Source organism: Cornus florida, unplaced genomic scaffold (genome assembly GCF_030987335.1).
Source record: "Cornus florida cultivar Cherokee Brave unplaced genomic scaffold, ASM3098733v1 CherokeeBrave_3.0.0_Hap2_Chr09, whole genome shotgun sequence".
NCBI classification, from domain to species: Eukaryota; Viridiplantae; Streptophyta; class Magnoliopsida; order Cornales; family Cornaceae; genus Cornus; species Cornus florida.
This window is the reverse complement of record NW_026775579.1, coordinates 75,683,207-75,697,864: the sequence shown is the minus strand read 5'-3', so window position 1 is coordinate 75,697,864 and position 14,658 is coordinate 75,683,207. Positions and strand designations below refer to the sequence as shown.

At 33.4% G+C, this 14,658-nt stretch overlaps 1 long non-coding RNA gene and 1 pseudogene across 1 annotated transcript; one reads left to right on the top strand and one right to left on the bottom strand.

The window, feature by feature from the left end:
* The first annotated feature begins 1,372 nt into the window (after positions 1 to 1,372).
* LOC132272890 (wall-associated receptor kinase 2-like) lies at positions 1,373 to 4,329 on the top strand (annotated as a pseudogene).
* A 215-nt stretch (positions 4,330 to 4,544) lies between these two features.
* On the bottom strand, positions 4,545 to 8,488 carry LOC132274464 (uncharacterized). Its single transcript, XR_009470432.1, has 3 exons — positions 8,339 to 8,488; positions 7,371 to 7,416; positions 4,545 to 5,008 (listed from the first exon to the last, which is right to left on the bottom strand). It is a non-coding gene; the product is annotated as an uncharacterized LOC132274464 (long non-coding RNA).
* Between the last annotated feature and the right edge of the window lie 6,170 nt (positions 8,489 to 14,658).

The window sequence follows — 14,658 nt, the reverse complement described above, 5'->3', positions numbered from 1 at the left end:
TGGGCCATGTTTTGTGCTAGTTTGTCCTTGTACATTTGTTCCTTTTGGCCCATTGGGCTTAATATTCTTAAATTCAAGCTGAAGCCTGTATAAAATACCAACGTGCTCTCATGTCATATGAAGCACATGGACTGTGAACTCTATTTGTTTTCTGTGATTGGATAATAAACTAAATAGTAAAAGAAATGGGTTCCTGTATTTTGCTATTTTTCCTTACTACCCTCAACAATGAACAAACCCAATTTTACAGAACTCTGTACAATTACCATGATAACAATGACTCGCCATTTAATGGTCACAAGACGAAGGAACAATCACTCTGTACAGAACATCTGCAAATGAAATCCAAGAGAAAGAAAGAGAGTTGGAAATCTGAAAACGAAGAGGAGGGGGAAATTGAAGAGAGTGAAAGGTGAAAAAAAATATTACCAACGTGCTCTCATTTACAGTGTCCTTTTGTTCTATCATTTTTGTTTTTCTCTACTTCTTTTTTATTTTTATTTTTATTTTTATGTTGAACGTGATGTTTATATATTGTTCAATTCAGCAACGAAAAAGACATGTACATATATTTAATAACAATTATGGTTACAAATTATCAATTTGCCTGAGTCTTCGGAGGGAAAAAAAGTTAGTCCCACATACTATAGAAAAATAAACACACACCACAAAGAACATAAAGATTTACAGATTCAAAATAAACTTTATGTTTAGAGTCAAGATCAAACAAAAAAATTCATTATGCAAAAAATAAGAAATTATAAATTTCAGCTACCAAACATTATCTCTCATCTAATATGCGTCTTTCAATGGGATTCACAAGAGAAAGCAAGTCAAAAAAACAAAAAAAGTGTCAAAATTGGATGGCAACCAGACTCAAGCCCAAACAAAATTTGGCTACAACTTCGCATCCCCTTGTCCCTTTTACGTGCTTTCTTTATGCGATCAACACTTAACTCAAAAACAAACCATGGTAACAGGATTATGGTACATACGAAAATTGTGTTTGGCAATAAACATTATTACGACATGGACTAAAAATAAATAAGCTAATGAGCGACCATACAAATATACAACAATATCACTAAACCAAAGTCAAGATATTGCAAGAGAGATTTTCTTTCTGTTCACAAAATTTGATAGAGTTGCACCAAATGGTTCTTTCAATGAAGTTAATACTAACCAACATTGCCAACTATTCCAACTAACCTCAGCCCAAACTTAGTGCAGACACATTTATATCTCTTTGTATATCACACTACAGTGGACTTGGTCTTCCACTAGAGTGCCTAAAAAAGACCAAAAAAAGGGCTTGTGACTCTGTATGCACCAAAAAGTAGCCATCAGAAATCAAACAAAGTTGTCACTCACAATGGGTTTGCCTGTGATGCCTGTCCAAATTCTCTCCCTTGTGCTGTTGATATTCTCCTCAGCACCAACTGCTTCGCCAGCGAATACACCCATAGCCAAACCCGGCTGCGCTGATTATTGTGGGAATGTAAGCATCCCATACCCATTCAGCATGACTCCGGCCTGTTATCTTGATAAACATTTCCTCATCACCTGTAACAATTCCTTCAATCCTGCCAAACCATTTTTAGAGAGTACAAAAAATGTTACCAAAATTAGACTCGAAGGTCAGTTGCAAGTCTTGAAGTTTACCGCTCATGATTGTTATGATGTGCATGGTTACAGGACGACCTACAACGAGCCCATATTCAAGCTGACCAAATTCACCATCTCTAATACCCAAAATAAGTTCGTAGCAGTTGGTTGTGATACTTAACGCCATTTTACATGCCTACGAAGGTGATCAGAGGTAACGAGTGGGTGTATGTCCCTTTGTGATAGCATGGATGACATTACTGATGGTTCTTGTTCCGGGTTTGGATGTTGCCAGACATCCATCCCCAAAGGGGTAAGAAAAATTAATTTGACACTAAGTAGCTACTACAATTATACATAAATACATGGCTTCAACCCCTGCAGCTATGCCTTTGTTGTAGAAGAAAGCGAGTTCAACTTCTCAAAGAATTATCTTCACAATTTGAACAACAAAAAAAAAGCTTCTGTTGGTGCTTGATTGGACCATTGGTAATGAGACATGTGAAGTGGCTGGCAAAAATTTGATTAGCTATGCATGTAAAGAAAATAGTGAGTGTTATGAACCAGATAATGGTCCTGGGTATCGATGCAGATGCTTTAATGGTTACGAAGGTAACCCATACCTGTCCAAAGGTTGCCAAGGTATTCACCATATTTATGTTTGTATTAAACCTTTAATTGCAATGCTTCTAAGTGTTTTCCTGACATGTGCCTCAATTTAATTCTTTAATTGTTTTGCAGATATTAATGAATGTGAGGACCCAAGTCTCAACAGGTGCCCAAAACATTGTGTTAAAATTGCAGGCAATTATACATGTTCTTGCCCCAAAGGATACTGTTGGGACAGCCGAACAAATGGAGAAGGTTGCGTTGTTGATCAACTACTCGTGATTACTCTTTATGTCAGTAAGTATATTAGATGGATTCTAATTAATTTCCTCCTCAGATATAATGATGATTCAATTTTTCAGATATCCTTAGCAATTGATGCCACTCAGTTGAAAGGAGGGAAAGATAAATGAATATAGTTTATATCCATCAATTCATTTATATTACCCTTTGGGCCACAAAGATACTTTGGTAGTGATCTCCTTAGGTACTGTCTTCCTTTGTTAGTGTAGTAATTCAAGACAACCTTCTAAACCTCACAATTGTTGGGTGGCACCATCATGAGTTGGTCAAGTATGGACATTGAAAGTGAAGGCTAGTTTTGATAAAGCAATGAGCTAATTTGTAATAACAGGTTTCGGGGTTCTTGAATGAAATGTTAGTTTTTCCTGATTATTGTGGATTGTTTTATCCTTAAAATACTATGGTCTCCAAGTTTTTTGGTGAATTATATTCTCATCAAATTGTCCATGGATATAAATATAAGGGGGAGTTTTATATTCTTGGTTGTGTTATGTTCATCTTACTTCTTTCCAGTACTGTACGGTATCCTTTGGACTTTTCAGTATTTTATTCATGCTTTACTTAAATTACTTACAAAAAGAAGTAAAATATTCCTTTCTAATTTCAATTACAGGTATTGCTACAGTGATAACAGTTCTGCTTGTTGGTAGCTCCTGGTTGTACTTTGGATTGAAGAAAAGAAAGCTCGTTAGGATCAAAGAAAAATTATTTCAGCAAAATGGTGTTTTAATGTTACGACAACAGCTTTCTGAACAAGAAGGAAACAAGGATACAGTCAAAATTTTCACCAAGAAAGAGCTTCAGATGGCTACTAACAACTACGACAATAGCAAAATTATTGGTCAAGGAGGTTATGGCACAGTTTATAAAGACTACTTAACAGACAGCAGAATAGTGGCCATCAAGAAGTCTAAAATAGTGGATCAAGGCCAAATTGAGCAATTCATCAACGAGGTGATTTTACTCTTTCAGATCAACCATAGAAATGTGGTAAAGCTATTGGGTTGTTGTTTGGAGACAGAGGTCCCTCTACTAGTTTATGAGTTCATCAACAATGGCACCCTCTTTGAACACATCCATAATAAAAGAAAGGAAACCGCCATTTCTTGGGACATCCGTCTAAGGATTGCAGCAGAAACTGCTGAAGTTCTATCATATTTGCAATCTGTAGCTTCTACCCCGATCATCCATAGAGATGTCAAGTCTGCAAACATACTCTTAGATGATAACTACACTACAAAAGTGTCTGACTTTGGAACATCAAGGTTGGTTCCGTTGGATCAAGCTCAGTTATGTACGATGGTGCAAGGAACTCTTGGATACTTGGACACTGAGTACATGCACACGAGCCAATTGAATGAGAAGAGTGATGTTTATAGCTTCGGGGTAGTCCTTGCAGAGCTACTAACTGGAAAGAAGGCCCTTTCTTTTGATAGGCCAGAGGAGGAGAGGAGTCTAGCTACGTATTTTCTTTCTTCGTTGAAAGAGGGTCGCTTGTTTCAAGTTCTTGAGGATCATCTAGTGTGTGATGGAAATGCTGAGCAGCTTAAGGAAATTGCAGAGATTGCAAGGAGGTGCTTAAACTTGAAGGGAGAGGAGAGACCTTCTATGAAGGAAGTAGGAATGGGACTAGAGGGACTAAGGATGGTAGAGAAACATCGATGGGTTGAAATAGCATTGAATTTGGAGGAGACAGAGTCCTTACTTGATGAGAGATCAAATGCCAACGAATATGGTGGTAGTAGTGCTACAAATGCCAAGTTTGATAGCCTAAGGGAACATGTAATATTGCCTATCAATGGTGGGAGATGATTGTTTCGTCCTGATTTTGCCATGTTAGCATCTAAACCTTTTTGGACATAAACCTAGCCAAATTATCTGAAAACTGGCATACGTCCATGAATGATAAGCTCGTGGAGTGATACATGGTGAAAAGATATGTACCAAGTGTTGGTACTCTATTGTAAGACTACAATAGAGTACCAACACTACTCGCTCGTAAGACTACATCTCTCTCAATCTCATAATTCTCAACCCAAAGCCTACGTATTTATTTATAGAGTTCCAAACTCAATTCCTTTTTGGACAAGGATTACAATTTCTTAGAGGCCAAGACTTGCCAAACAAGAAATTAACAAACAGAATACAACTCTAAAATAGAAACATAATTAGAATAGGAATTTGAGACACAAATTCCAATAATCACCACCTTGTCTCAAATTACATCTAGTCGATCATTGTTTCCACGGCATTGATGAGGACAATTCTTTTGTAGCTTCAATCTTGACAAACCTCCTGGAAAACTCCGATTATCCACACTCTACGCTGCTCGATCAGTCAAACCTCCAAGGCTCCACCTTGACTACTCGAGCTCCATCCCATGTAACCAAGCTGATTGACTCCACCTAAAATTGAAGCCCGTTGCAACACATGTTTAGACTTATTGTGTTTCTTGGATCTCCTTCACCTTTGGCTCTGATACCAATTTGTTCTGACAGGAAGCGCACAAATATAAAGATCCAATAAAAGCCAACAAAACAATCACACACAAATACAAGATATAACGTGGTTCGACCAAAACCAATCTACGACCCTGCTTGGATTGGCTTTTCAAACGTTTCTTTTGGCTTTTTGGGCTTGAAAGCTATTTTAAGTAGTATTTGGCTAGTTTATTAAAAGAGCTTTTGGGTCTTGGAAAAGCGTTTTGGAGAAGCTGGCACCCCCTAACTTTTCCAAAACGCTCTTTTGAAACAACACGGGAAGAGTTTTGGTGTTTTAATGAAACTTTTTAAAATAACAAGCGTACCCCTTTTATTACCAAATAAAAAAATAATAATAATCCCAAGCATGTCCCAATAAAAAGACCTTTAATTCTTTCCAAACCCTAGTGCTGCACAACTCGTCTCTGCATTTCCCTTGACACTCAAAAGATTGATATGATCGAGCACTCAATCGGAGGAAAACCCAGAGTAATATACAACCATATACAAAAAAAAAAAAATATATATATATATATATATATATATATATATATATATAATTGAGGCATACTTCGATTCGTACAGACATTAAGGAAGAAAGAGGCATACTTCTATTCATACAAACATTGAGGAAGAAAGAGGCATACTTCGATTCATACAAATATATAGAGACATTGAGCCATACTTCGATTCATAATTCATACTTGGGGCTTTACGGCCTTTTGATACCTTTATGGAAGGTAGGTTGATACTTGATACAGAACTTTCTTTTATGAGAGGGACTGAAAAATTCATATAGTAAAAAATTGCTCTTCAAGCTTGACTTTCATGTTTCTTAGTATTGGCTTTGGTCCTTGATTCATCGGCCAAGTTCATATCTCTCTGTAAATAGAGACAAAAAGTCTCTTTCTTCCTCCATATATATATTTCGCTCTTCGCAATCTATAATTTGATTCATTCTTAGCTACCAGCATATTCTTTTTGCCTTCATATCCTTTTTGTCTTCAATTTTATTTTGTCTAGGTTTGCTTGTGAAGCTGTGGGTTTATAGTTTTTCTCTCTGAGTTGTATTTGTTTCAATATTTCAATTTATCCAAACACTATAGAAAGAAAGAAAAATTATTGAAGAAAGAATTTATAAAATGAGTTAAATATATATTATGTTCAAAAAATAGAAAAATAATTATTATTTAATTGACGGTGAGAATGACTTACTTATAGTAGAAGTACGTTTGCTCATGCGGTGAGTGTTTTGGACCATTAACTCATTCATGTGGTTTACTAAGTTTCTTAAACCGTCAAATGGTTTTTGTAATTTTTATTATTATATATAATGTAAGAATAAATTTTATTATATTAAATAGTTTATTCGTATATATTTAAAAAGAGTGGTATAAAAAAAAGTTAAACTACTTTACGTTGACGAATGATAAAAAAATAATAATAAAATAAAAAATAAAATCTTTTAAGGGCAAAATGGTTATATTAGTAGTAGAATAACTTTAATAAACGTTTTGCCCGCCAAATATAAGTGATACCTTCTACTTCTCTTTTTCTTCTACGTAAAGCAGAAGTAAAAGTTATGCCAAATGGGACCTACATCCACGGATGAGAAGAGTTTCCACCATAATTCATAGAAATATTATAATAACAGAGTACCAACACCACACACATGTCTTTTCACCATGTACCACTAACCCTTGGGCTTTTCCCTATCCTACCAATACATAAACTATCTCTATTCATCAACTCCCTCATGAGACTAAATCTCTCTCAATCTCATAAGTCTCAACCCAAAGCCTATGTATTTATAGAGTTCCAAACCTAATTCCTTGTTGGAGAATGATTACAATTTCTTAGAGACCAAGACTTGCCAAACAAGAAATTACCAAACAGAATACAACTCTAAAATAGAAATATGATTAGAATAGGAATTTGAGACACAAATTCCAACAATAATAAAGTGCGCAAAAGAGTAAACCAAGGGCGTATGAACTTTGGGCTTTTTTAACTAGAAAAAAAAAACACTTTGGGTTTATTTGAAACAATTTTTTTTTTTTTTAAATTTACTTATTTTTTTAAAAAAATAATAATAATAATTCAAATTGTCCCTCATACACAATGGTGGTGTTCTATTGTCTCTAGGGATGAAGCCGGGATTTCATTTCGGGGGCACAATGTGCTTGATTAAAAAAAATAAAAATTTAATCAACAAACATAGCAAATATAGATTGTTCAAATCACAGGCAAATTGAGTATTTGATGTTAACTAACAAGAGATTTAACAGTAAACTAGAACAAAAGAAGATGAGAGTTCAAGGGGAATAACCAAAACAAACAGACAAATAAATTTATTAGTTAAAAAAATTAAACCTGACCAAGTGGCATTGTCTTTAGCATTCCAATTCAATTCTGCTAACTGCAAAAGAACATATAATTCTCACTCAACTTCAAAATATAATAAAAACAATGGACACCCAATATTATAAAACATAAATGGACCATGTAGTATCAACCAAGAATTACAAAATTCCAAGAAAGTATACTTTTACATAGAAATAAAGTTCTTTTTCAGTAAAACCCAATTGTTAGATATGTGAAAAAATAATAATAATAAAAATAAAATAAAATAAAATTTTAGATATACCTTAACTATGACAGGAAAATTACAGCTATGTTAATCATGAAGTGTGGCAAAATACTAAGCAAAGAAGAAAAAGTGCAATAAAATCATTACATAAAATCAAATCACTTTTCTTAACATCAATAAAAAAAAATCGGTTAGGTCACTGAGATAGGGAAAAAAAAAAATCATTATAGAAAAAGAGAATATTTAGCTCTCTTTATGTTCTCCCTCCCTCTCTCTCTCTCTCTATATATATATAATCTTTTACTGAGAAAAAAAAAAAAAATATATATATATATATATATATATATATATATATATATATAATCTTTTAGATGTAAAATTCAATGGTCAAATCAAAGATTTAAATTTTAGAAAACCTCGGTGGTAGGTAGTTTTGTTAGGGAAAGTCGTTAGTAAGGGTTTCTACCATACTCAATAAATCAATCTTATTCACTAGACCCTGCATTCATCTAAAATGAGGGTTACTAACATAGTTAATTTCTATTTCATATGCAATCCAATTTCTGCGTTTGCAGTGGTAAACTCAGAATTGATAAGAGGAAATGAGACAAAGAGGTTGGGCTTCGACAAAAAAAGAGTATAAAATTTTGAAGGAAAAAAAGAAAAAGACTTTTAGAAATGATAATTTTAGGGTTTTTGATTTGAAGAGACAGAGAACAGGAAAGAGAAATGGGAGTTATAGAAGATGTACCTGTGTAGTCGTAGCCGATTAGAAACATCCGAAGTGGTCGCCATTGTCGTATTTCGGCCGGCGATGTCGAGCACTTTCCGTCAAAAGACTCAAGACACCGAAGAGCGATTGGGGAATCAATGAACAGGCGCTTTCTCTCTGAGTTTGAATATAGATTTTATTTGCTGATTGAGGGTGCATCAAGAGTCTTACACCTTCAGTAATCTAACGGTTAAAAAAGATCTCAAGGAAAGCACTTTGTATTATCACACTACTAAAAACATTTTCATTTCAAAAAATTGCGTAAGAATTGTAACTTTTAAAATTGTGGATAAAAGTTAATGTTTTTAGGTAACAAATTTTTTTAGATAATTTAATCTCTTTTTATTTTTTATAAATGCGATTTTGCCCTGTTACAAACAAATAGCAAACAATATTTAAATTATTTTGAGACTTTGCAACCCCTTCCAAATCAGATACAAATTAATCATCATTAAGATATGTTTAATTCATTTATATTTTAGTACTCAATACAAATTCGATATCATAAACAAAATATGTGATATTTTAAAAAATAAATTATTGAACTCAACGAAATTTTATAATATTTAATATTAGGGAATTAGCACATGTTTAGTGTGAGGGTAATATAGTAAAATTAGTAATAAAAATATTTTAAGCAGCATTATTACCAAACAAATTTAAAAGTGCTTCAAGTATAAAAAGTGCACTTTATGCAATGTGTCACCAAACGCATAAATGCGTTTTACTAACAACAGTTTTATAATAGCTATGATACCCCTTGATTCTACAGCCACGGGTGATCAAGTCTGAGCACAGAATACAAGAGATATCAAATAATTAATATTTAAACAAGCAATTAAATACAAAAAGAATAATAAATAAATAATAAGCTAGAGGGAATTAAATAATAAATCCTCACTTAATAATCCTCAAGTAAATAATAATTAAAAATCCTATAATAAAATCCTCCAATCCTCTGACACCAGTAATTATTTAAACTACAAATAAGGAATTCATACTGTGGACCCCTAATAATATCCTAACTGAAAAAAACTAAACTGAAACAAAGCTAATAACTAAAACATGAAGAAAAGTCTTACGTGGAGTCGGAATAGTGAATGACTGTCTCTGCTGGGCACGAACAATCTCTAAGACTGGAACTGACGAACACCTGAGAAATAATGGTGAGTCAGGCCTACAAACAAGTTCTAATCTACTACATCCTAAACCAGGGGCAGAGCCAGGGGGCTGGGGGTGGCCATGGCCCCTCCTAATTTTTTGGATTTTTTTTTTTTTAAGATAGCTAAAAATAAAAATAATATAGAATGTATGATATAAAATCTATACTTGGCCCCCCCAAAAAAATAAAAATAATAATCATTTCTTTAATTAGCATTTAACAAAAGATAATTTATATATAATCTAAAGAAGAGTGATTTAAATGACTACTATAGAATCCCCATAAAAACTTACTTATATAAAAATTTAATGGGACTATCTTAAAATTTCAACTTAAATACCGTTCTTTCCATAATGTGTCTATTTTACAATTTCAACTCAAATACAGTTCTTTCCATAATGTGACTATCTTAAAATCTTTCCAACTCAATCACGATTCAATAACCTTATTATCATAAATTGCATCTCATACATAATTCTTTTCGATCACTTTCTTTCTTTTTTTTATTTTCTTTTTACTTGCCAATATTTTTTTATTTAAGTTAGTCAAAATTGATTTATTATTGTTTGTTTTTTTATTTATATATTGTGTAATGATTATTAATTTGTGCAAGGATTACATGAATTTCTTATTTTTTTTTATAAATTAAAATCTAATTGATTAATTAATTTTTTTATATAATTTTGGCATAAATCTTATTGGTGTTTGTTCAGAAAGTTTGATAAAAAGCTTATTTAAATAACTATTTTTTTTTATTTAAAAAATTGGCAAAAGTTTAAATAGATATATTTTTATATAAATATAATAAATAGTAAAATATTTTTGCCTACGTAATATTTTATTTTTTCAAAAGTTCTAGCTAAGTAATGTTGGTTATAATTTTGGCTCCCCCGACCTCAAGATTCTGGCTCCGCCCCTGTCCTAAACAGAGACCCGATACACGTATATATCCTAGTTAATTCAACAATAACTAAATAGTCCATTGCACATATAGTGGGCATGAGTACCTAGACCTATTAGGGTATACAACTACACTATATATAGTTACACATTCCTGGCAATATACACACCCTAACCACTGATCTTGAGACTCAAGCTCGTATCATGGCATAATTATATATATATATAATCCATCTTATCCAACCATCAAAAATAAACTATCTAAATATTATTTTAGTAATATGTCATCCAACTGTTCCGTTGACCTGACAGGAAAGTAAGTAGGACTTAATTTTATTAGTTAATCCATTCCCTTATATGCCTCCCATCCCATAATAGTGCATTAATCCACAATATAATCACATAAAAGTTTCCATATCCATATAAAGATGCAATCAACCTCTACATCTAATAATCCACGCAAACATGATATAATCATATATATATCACTTACATTTAATTGAGCAAAAATAACAATTCTAAAAATCATGCAATTAATTTTACCTCAAAAGAAATTAACACGCCTCTCAATTAATTGTACTCAACTACAATCTGATTAAATTTATTTAAATCCAAATATTTGATTTAAATAATTTAACCCAACCCTATTTAATTAACTTAGCATGAGTACTTTAAATCATGCAACCCAATTCTTAATGAAGCTATTTAAATTAAATAAATATTTAATACAGATCCATTAATAAAAAAAATAATAATAACAAATATTAATTTAATATTCCAACATTAAACAGATTAATGTTTGAAATATTTAATGCATATCTATTTTTTTTTATATACCGGACTCATTCCTAACCACCTAACCATATTAGTTTGTTGTATGTTACTTTTTTTTCCTTGTGTAGCGTGTATGCCTTAAGAAAAAAACAAATAAATGAAATTTCAATTAAAATTTACAAACTGATGCAGCCTTTGACTTTTTTTTTCCTTCCTCGTTCAGTGTGTATATATTATGACGCAACCAAAATTCTAATTTCACCAATACATACAACAAATAGATTTTTTTCTTCATGGAGCCTTCCTCGTTCAGCATGCCTAAAGACAAACACAATATCTAATTTCATACATATACGCAAACTGTTTCATTCTTGGAGTCTTCCTCGTTCGGCGTGCATGAAAACAACTATCAAAATCTAATTTTAACTTATACAACAATACACTGAATCATGCTTTAAAAAAAAAAAAAACACACAAACAATAAAGAACCCAGTTCAGCAGAAGAAAGAAAAAATTTTAAAACCCATTATTAAAACACATATTAAAACACATGAACTGTAATTTCTAAATTAATTCATGTAATTGGATACAATTAATTTATTTAAAGAATCTAGAATTAATCTAGCATGCATAGGGTATGAATCAAAGGAGAAGAGAAGAATTAAAACTTGTTTTTATGGATTTAATAAATATCCTAACCTCCTTCTTCCTCTTTCTCTTCCTTCTTCTTCCTTCTTTCTCTTTCTAAAATATACTACATGACTATTTTTCAGCCCCTTTTATAACCTTATAGTTATATATTTATAGGTAAATAAAATAACCCTAATCATGTTCTCAATCCAAGTATAATTAAAAAAAATATAACTATCCACAGGTAATTATCCGTACCCATTTAACTTCATATCTAAGTAGTCCATGGGATCCAATTAGTTGATTCACTACTACCTTCCAAATCCAATTCCTTTAAAAATGAAAAATAAAAATAAAAATAAAATAATTAAATTCCTAAACAAATACACATCATCACATACATTTTAATTTAAACAAAGAAATCGAATACACATAATTTTAGTACATAATTTAATTTAAATAAATAATTCAATTAACACATAAACAATTAAATCAATTAAACAAGTAAACAAGTAAACAATTAACCAGGAAATTAAATAAATAATTAAAAATGCAATTAAAACATATAAATAAATACCGAGACTATCCTTTAAAATTAGGGGTAGTACATTCTTTCCCCCTAACAAAAGGAATTTCATCCTCGAAATTCGCCCTTACCTTCTTCCACTATTTCTGGAAACTGTGAGCGAATGACCTCCTCTCGTTCCCAAGTAGACTCAGCCTCATTATGGTGACTCTACTGGACACGTACTAACTATATGATTTTATTACGAAGAACATGATCCTTACGATCTATAATGCGACACGGTGGCTCCATATATGTTGCATCTGGTTGCAACTCAATTTCATCCACATTTATATGCTGATAACGATCCTTATCTCGCAAAAATTTTCGCAACATGGAAACATGAAAAACATTGTGGACTTGATGCAAGTGGTTCGGAAGTGCTAACCAATGAGCTACAGTTCCAATCCGATCCGTAATCATAAAAGGACCAACAAAATGCGGTGACAACTTCCCTTTCTTCCCAAAGCGCATTATTCCCTTCATAGGAGATACTTTGAGTAGAACCTGATCTCCAACCTGAAACCCTAATGCACGAGTATGACAATCTGCATAACTCTTCTACCTACTCTGGGTAGTACGCATACAATTCCTAATAAGAGCGATCTTTTCAGAGGTGTCCTTAATGAACTCAGGACCCAAAAATTTGCTCTCGCCAACCTCCATCCAACAAACAGAAGATCTACATAGTCGGCCGTATAATGCCTCAAACGGTGCCATACCAATAGTCTTCTGAAAGTTATTGTTATATGCAAACTCCACAAGTGGCAAATACTTCTCCTAGTGGCCGGTAAAGTCAAGGACACAAGAACGAAGCATATCCTCTATTATCTGATTAACCCTCTCGGTCTGTCCATCAGTCTGAGGATGATAAGCAGTGCTAAGATGCAACTCTGTACCCAAAGCCTGTTGAAAACTCTTCCAAAACCCTGATACAAAGCTCGAATCCCTATCCGATATAATAGATAACGGAATGCCATGTAACTTCACAATCTCTGTAATGTAAAGTCTCGCCAACTGTTCCGAAATGTAATCAGTGCGAATAGGTAAGAAATGAGCTGATTTGGTCAACCTATCAATGATGACCCAAATGGAATTGTGATTCTTAAACAAATTAGGCAATCCCTTCATAAAATCCATAGAAATACTCTTCCACTTCTACTCCGGTATAGGTAGTTATTGTAGTGAACCTAGCGGTCTTTGGTGATCGATCTTGACCATCTGGCAAGTATTACACTTAAAGACAAATATAACAATGTCCTTCTTTATACCTGCCCACCAAAACTACCATTTCATGTCCTGATACATCTTGTCTCCTTCTAGATGAACAAAAAACTCAGAATGGTGAGTCTCAGTCATCACATCCTTCCTCAGATCATCAGCAGAAGGTACTACTAAATGCCATTTGCACCTCAAGCCTCTATCAGTCCCTACATGATAAAATGGAACCTCCCTAGAAGCTATCTCTGTAACCTTATTAATGCACTGTTAATCTGTGAGTTGTGCCTCCAGTACCTTGTGAATGATCGAAAGTGTAACTACCATACAATCCATAAAAGTATCGGATAACTCATCAACTATCTTCAAAGCATCCCACGCAGTGGTGAATAATGTAGATTGGCTAGCATAAGGTCGGCGACTGAGCGCATCTACCACCACATTCGTTTTCCCTAGATGGTACTGTATAGAGAAATGATTGTCTTTCACAAACTCTAACTATCGGTAGAATCTCATATTCAGCTCCCGCTGAGTGAACAAATACTGCAGACTCTTGTGATCACTAAATAATCTGAAGGACTCTCCCAACAAATAATGCCTCCAAATACATAAGGCAAAGACCACAGCTGCCAACTCCAAATCGTGTGTTGGATAATTAAGGTCATGAGATTTAAGCTTACGAGATCCATACGAAATTGGTCATTCCTCCTGCATCAAAACACACCCAAGACCTTACAAAGAAGCATCTGTGTAGACAATTTACTCTATCTCGCTCTGTGGCGTAGACAGAACCGGTGCAGAAGTCAACTTGCTCTTTAGCTCATCAAAAGCTTTTTGACAGTGTTTATCCTATACAAACCGTACACCCTTCTTAGTCAAATAAGTGAGTGGTTCCGCTATCTTCGAGAACCCCTGAATGAACCTACGATAGTATCCTGCCAATCCGTGGAAACTCCAAATCTCCGTAGGTCAGGTAGGTTGTCCCCACTCTATCACTGCTAAGACCTTGGCTGGATCTACCGCTATCCCTTCCTTTGACACCATGTGACC